Source organism: Gossypium hirsutum, chromosome A10 (genome assembly GCF_007990345.1).
Source record: "Gossypium hirsutum isolate 1008001.06 chromosome A10, Gossypium_hirsutum_v2.1, whole genome shotgun sequence".
NCBI lineage: Eukaryota > Viridiplantae > Streptophyta > Magnoliopsida > Malvales > Malvaceae > Gossypium > Gossypium hirsutum.
Genome location: NC_053433.1, coordinates 92,181,228 through 92,187,919, shown reverse-complemented (window position 1 = coordinate 92,187,919; position 6,692 = coordinate 92,181,228). Strand labels below are relative to the sequence as shown.

At 36.2% G+C, this 6,692-nt stretch overlaps 1 non-coding gene across 1 annotated transcript; it reads right to left on the bottom strand.

The window, feature by feature from the left end:
- Positions 1 to 6,206: 6,206 nt before the first annotated feature.
- LOC121208622 (small nucleolar RNA R71) lies at positions 6,207 to 6,313 on the bottom strand. The gene has a single exon (XR_005903751.1). It is a non-coding gene; the product is annotated as a small nucleolar RNA R71 (small nucleolar RNA).
- Positions 6,314 to 6,692: the final 379 nt, after the last annotated feature.

The window sequence follows — 6,692 nt, the reverse complement described above, 5'->3', positions numbered from 1 at the left end:
TTGGGAATCTTTTGCACCAGTGCTCAAGATGTACAAAAAAATTCCAAAGATTTCACGAGAAGATATGTGTCTTGAAGGTTGCAAATTGTATCTTGTCTCCAAACCTCTTAACAAATTTGTGAATACAATTTTAGACATCCTAAAATTAATCATACAATGTGATTCATGATTGTTAAGGATCTCTAGGATTCATGCCTCACCTAACTATTTTGAATCCATGCATGGTTACTTTAATATATACTTCTCATAATATAATTGCACGGAAGAAGATGCAACAACAAATAATCGATTAAAACATTCCATGCGTTGTAAAATATCTTTATTTTCCCTTTAATCATCACTTAGATCACTGCTAGAATTGTCAACCATACTCATCACCTATGAACAAATTTTATATCCAAAATCAAATATAAAAAACTATTGATAAAACTAGATTACGCATAAATAAATAGAACATAAATTCAATATCCAAAAACCCAACATAAACAACAATTGATAAAACTAGTTTAGCATTGCTGTTTAGTCACATAGCAGATATCTCTAGACGCTAGAAGACTAGAAAATTTGCAACATAAACAACCATCTTAAGCCACTAAGCTCTAATCTTGGGACTAATTGATAAAAACATAATTCGCTTGTCCTTATTGAGTAATAATTTTAGTGAGAAAAAGTATAGGTGACTAGCTTCTGGAACTTCCTCCAACATATTATCAAGCACTTTGACTGCTTGTGGAATACCATATAGATCCATAACAGGAGTTAAATTAGATTTATCTTGACTCATATTGTCAGTTGTATTGCATAATTTTTGTATTTGACTGGACAATCTTATAGCCCATCCAATTTTCTTTAAGGATTTCTTCCTTCCAGTTTTTAAAATGTGAAGTTTGTATCTCATGTGTTTTCCCTTTTTTACTGTTTTCATCAATGTAAACATCATTTTAAATGTGAGCATCATTTCTCGCATTTTCTTCCTCATTCTCTTCAAGTATGTCATTGTCAACATCCTAAAAAAATTCACTATGGAGTGTTCTAGAAGAAGGTGCTCATGCTTTATCACCGGTTGCAACTACCCCCATGAACATTTGGTCAAACTTCACTTCAAATTCAGGATCAATGCCTAATGTTCTAAATCTTTTAGCTTCAAGCACAACTTACATATAAAATGGTAGTTTAATAAAAAAATTATCAATAACCTCATAAATTAAAAAAAACAAAAATATCCAAAATTATCAATGTACTTTTAGCCTACTCTCCTGCTAATCATCTAATGCATCAACTATTTTTTTATAGGATTCCATCCTAGACCAGTATCTCTGCCTTTAAGTTTCTTCCAACCCTCCCATTCTTTTTTCAAGGCATCCCACTTATTTTAAAATTGTATCTGTGAATAAGCCTTGCCTGTTTCTTTCTCAAGGTTGGTCATTAATTTCAACCATCCATCTTTTGTGAAATGAGTACCAGGTCTATTGCCTTTCAATATCTCTTTAATACAAATATCAAAGAATATTTCTATCAATCTCTTATCCCACATTGCTTTGACTTTTTCACCACTAACTTCAACTGCCGAAGTACTCATCTATTGTGTATATGAAAATATTATTTCATAATATTGCACAATTAAAAATGCCACATAAGTATATTTTTTACATGTTTGAAACTATTGAAAGGAACAATTGAAGATAACATGATTGTTCCAAATGGTAGAGATGTGTATCAAAATCAAGATAGGATTCTAAGATTTTTTTCTCAATCAAAATCTACTTTTTGAGATTGAAATAATAACCAAGAAAGAGAACACAACTAATAACAGCACATAAATGAGATTCAATGCGAAAAGAAGGGAATGAATGCATTGATGTTGATTTTGAAGGTGCAATTCTCGGTAATGGAATATGATATCTAGTCTTTTCTTATTATTATTGGTGTTAATTTTTTTTACCTTTTGATCCTACACTTTTGGCTTACGCATGGAACCATTAATAGTGTGAAAGATCCTTTCTTGCTTCCACTTTAAGGCTTAAGCCATTCTAATCCCCCACCTCACTAGCTAAGCTACACACATGCAACAACATATGTTTCTTCTTGCAGTTAAATAACAAAAGTAAAAGTACCTTAAAAAGATTTTCTAGAATTTTGAAACAATTGTTTTTTAAGTACAACAGAAGCAAATCTTCTTGCTCTTGAAATGTAAACAAAAGATGACTAAAAGCTGCACACAAATGTACATATATCATATAGCTCCCTACTGGACATAAATGATATCAGGAGGAATCCCACATAGAAGTGCAAGAAATTAAGCAAAAAATTAAATTATTTGCAATACTATCTATTAAGACAAAATGCAATCTTTATAATCTAAAATCAATAAATGAATGTCCTACCCATAAATCTTATTTCATCTCAACCAAACATTTTTATAAAAAATATGTTTACATTTAGTTTATAACCCCATCTATGAAATCAGAATTTTTTTCTTAAAAGTAAAACCCCACATGTAACACCCAAACCCAGCATGGACGTTATGGTCGGATCAAGTGATGTCACATGGTAGTGTGTTTGAAAACCGTAACTTTGCTTAAAACAATTTCCATTTAGAAACTTTTTATTATTACTAAGTAATTCTAAAATCGTGTTATTTTATCAGTCGAAAGTTTTCAAAACATTTCTTCAATACGGAAGCTTTTAAAACAGTTTGCATATTTGTAAGTATCTTGTTAAAATGTTCATTTCTTTTGAAAACCTGAGCAGTTATAAACCATAACCAATAAAAATCCCAAACCAAAATAATAACCCGTAGAGGTCATATTTACAATAAAATACCCAAATAAAATCTAAAATCATAATAAGTACGAAATAGTGTTAAAGAGGTCATGTAGCCACCATCGAGTCCTCCGTTGCACCGATCTGTCAAATCTGGAGGTTACCTGCACAGATTAAATCGAAGGGGTGAGTTTACGTAAACTCAGTGTGTAATCCCCATGCAAATAAACAAGCAAACACAGTCTGGGCTTAAGCCCTTTTCCAGTATCAAGTATTAGTCTAGTTTGGGCCTTAGCCCGTCTCAGTACAGAATCAGTCGTGCAGTAGGGCCTTAGCCCATCACAGTAACAGTAGTAGTATCAGATATGCAATCACAAAATCCTACCCAACCAGCCTCTACACAGTATCTCCGTCCAACCCTACACTTCATGTGGGGATATAATCAACCCACCCATCCCTACACTCCAAATAGTACCGAATACGGCAATAGACAGTAATATGCAGCTGTGTTGCTAGTAATTTAGGCTCGAAGCCTTTCGGTACACTTCTTCCGATCAATACCAACCCATCCCCATGCAATGCATCAAACAGTCATGTCATGCCAAATCATGGTATCATGCATATATTTAGTACAGTGTTAACAGCATGCTCAGTATACAGTCATACATATATATACATATCATATATGGATATTTCAGTCATTCAGTTATTTCATTCAGCTAGAGGTTTAGGATCGCTTACCGACCTTACAAAAGGTTCACAGTCGTTTCGGGCGACCCGTACAACCCTATCTACAAATCAGTGGAAATGGGCTCACATGTCTATGTTGTATGCCTGTGTGGGCCTACATGCCCATGTGGCCCACACGACCCAAATTGGCCTTGGTTGTGTGGATCACACGGCCTGGCCCAAAATTTCACACTCTAGTGTGATTTACCCGTGTGGCCCACACGACCCAATAGGTCGAGCCTGTGTGTCAAACATGGCTTCGCCAGGCCATTACACGGCCGTGTTATGCACCCGTGTCGCGCACGCATGGCCTGGTTCGTTGAACACACGCCTGTGTTCCGTCACACGATCTATCACACGGGCGACCACACGCTCATGTGGCATCGACAGAGAGCCTTTTCGACTTTTCATCGAGTCGTATTTTCTGCGTTTCGGTTACACACCTGGTTCAATTTTGACACGTAATCACTCCGAGCACTCCAAAACCTATACTAGACAATAGAAAGCCCAATTTTAGTCACTTAATCTGAATTGTTATGAACAGAAAATTCTCAAAAACCATCGACAACCTTACCTTGCTTAAGCAACCCCTATTTCGCACAACCACAGTGATAAACCATAAATTATACATATTTTGACTCAATGTTTAATGCATTTTATGGATGATTTCTCATTAGAATTGGTGAATTCGATACTCCTAATGCTTTAATTTCATGTTTTATACTTAGGAGAGCATAGGAGAGCGAAAGGAACGAGAAACGGGCCAAAAACAGAAAAATGGGCCAAAGTACAAAATCAACACGGCCTGGACCTCCTCACACGAGTAGACCACTCGGCCGTGTCAATCTGGCAGAATTGGAGCATGATTCACACGTGTATAGCACACACTCATGCCATTTTAACAGGCTCAAACACGGCCTGAAGTAATCGGACACGGACGTGTCACACGGGCGTATCCCTGTCGAGCCCAAGTTGAGTCCAATTCAGAAAAGGCTAATTTTGAGGGCCTCTAGGCATTCCAAAGCCTATAAATACACCTTAGAGGAGGAATAAAAGGAAGACAGAGAAGAGGGGGTAAGGAATTACTCCAAGGAAGCCGATTGATCCATCTCAGAAGCCGGATTCATCATCAAGACTGAAGATCTCTCCTCAATTTCCCTTTAGGAGTTTTGGGTTTTCTTTATGTTTTGTATTCTTTATTCTTCTGAGATTTTTTCTTATTTAGTTATGAACTAACACCCTTAAATACCTAAGGGGAATGAAACCTAAGATGAATCTTGTTATTATTTTCTGAATCGTATGATAAATATTTAACTTGTTCTTAATTATGTGTTCTTAATTCTTGTTTTGATATCCCAGGATACTGATTCAAGACATGCTCTTATTCAGAGGAGGAATAGACCCTATCTAAGAGTACTTTTGTCATAATCAAGCGGATTTGATTGCGTGCCTAGAAATAGGGTGACAAGATTTTGTCAGATTAGGGTGAAACCTGATAAGAGGATCCATAGATCGGGTTAATGCAACCCTAGAGTGTTAATTAGAGAAAAATCTCGGTTATGCAATCTAGGGATTAGACGTTATTAGTCTTGAATAGGGATAATAACACAACTTAGGGATCTCTACGGAACAAGTTGAATGAATAAATCGTCCGATTCGGAACCAGAATAACAAGTAAAGTCTAGGTGGATTTTTCCTTAGGTATTGTCTCAAGTCAATCGATTTTCCCAAAAGTAATTCCCCAATTCTTTTCTCTGTGCGTTCTTAGTTTAGATAATTAGTTAGTTAAAACAAAAACCCCTTTTATTCTTAGGCTAGATAATAAAAAGACAGTCATTACTAGTACTTTTAGTTCCTTTGGGTTCGAAAATCCAGTGTTGCTAAAACTATACTACTGTTCGATAGGTACACTTACCTACATCGCGATAATAGTTAGTTCAAGAACGAGTAATTATAAATATTTAAAACTTATCACGAAACCTCGCGATCAAGTTTTTGGCGCCGTTGCGGGGAACTAAAATATTAGGAACACTCAATTTTTATTACTTTAGCAATTTATTTTTCTTGCAATTTAATTTAATTTAATTTAATTATTATTACTAATCAACTTCCTTTTTCTTTCTCTTGGTAGGTTTTCATAGTTTATGACTAGAAGAAACCCATCGGGACCATTACTTTTTGATGAAGAAATCGATCGCACAGTTCGTAGAAACCAAAGAGAAATAAGGCGAAGCTTAAGATACACGGAGAACGAGCAAGAAGAAGATACTCAACCCCCAACCGAAGAGATGGCTGAAAACCAAGGCAATCAGCTACCTCCTGCAATTACGGCTAATCAAAATCCTACTCCACGTACTATGTATGACTATGCTAAACCTTCTTTAACAGGAACTGAGTCAAGTATAGTTAGACCTGCTATTGCTGTGAATAATTTTGAACTGAAACCTAACACAATTCAGATGATACAGCAGTTTGTTCAGTTTGATGGTTTGCAGGATGAGGATCCCAACATTCACTTGGCGAATTGGAGTTTTGCGACACTTTCAAAATTAATGGCCTTTCTGATGATGCCATTCGCCTTCGGTTATTCCCTTTTTTCACTAAGAAACAAAGCTAAACAGTGGTTGAACTCGTTAGCACGAGGGTCCATCACTACTTGGGAACAAATGACCGAAAAATTTCTACTAAAATATTTTCCGCTGGCTAAAACGGCTAAGTTACGTAATGATATATCTTCTTTTGTGCAGATGGACTTAGAAACACTTTACGATGCATGGGAGAGATACAAGGATCTATTACGAAGGTGCCCTCACCATGGGTTGCCTTTATGGCTACAAGTTCAAACGTTTTACAATGGTGTGGATCCCTCAACAAGACAGATGATTGACGCAGCTGCTGGAGGAACCATCAACAACTAAACACCTGAAGAGGCTTATGAATTAATTGAAGAAATGTCACTGAATAACTATCAGTGGCAAGTCATGAGGACTAAGCTAACAAAAATAGCTGACGTTTATAACGTCGACTCAGTTACTATGCTGTCAAATCAGGTAGAACTTCTCAATAAAAAGATTGATGGTTTACTTGGTTCTACGCATGTACATCCAGTAATGAGGTGTTCCTCAAGTGGAGGAGGCGTGCATACAGAATATCAATCCTTCAATCCTACAATCGAAGAGGAACAAGTCAACTATATGGGT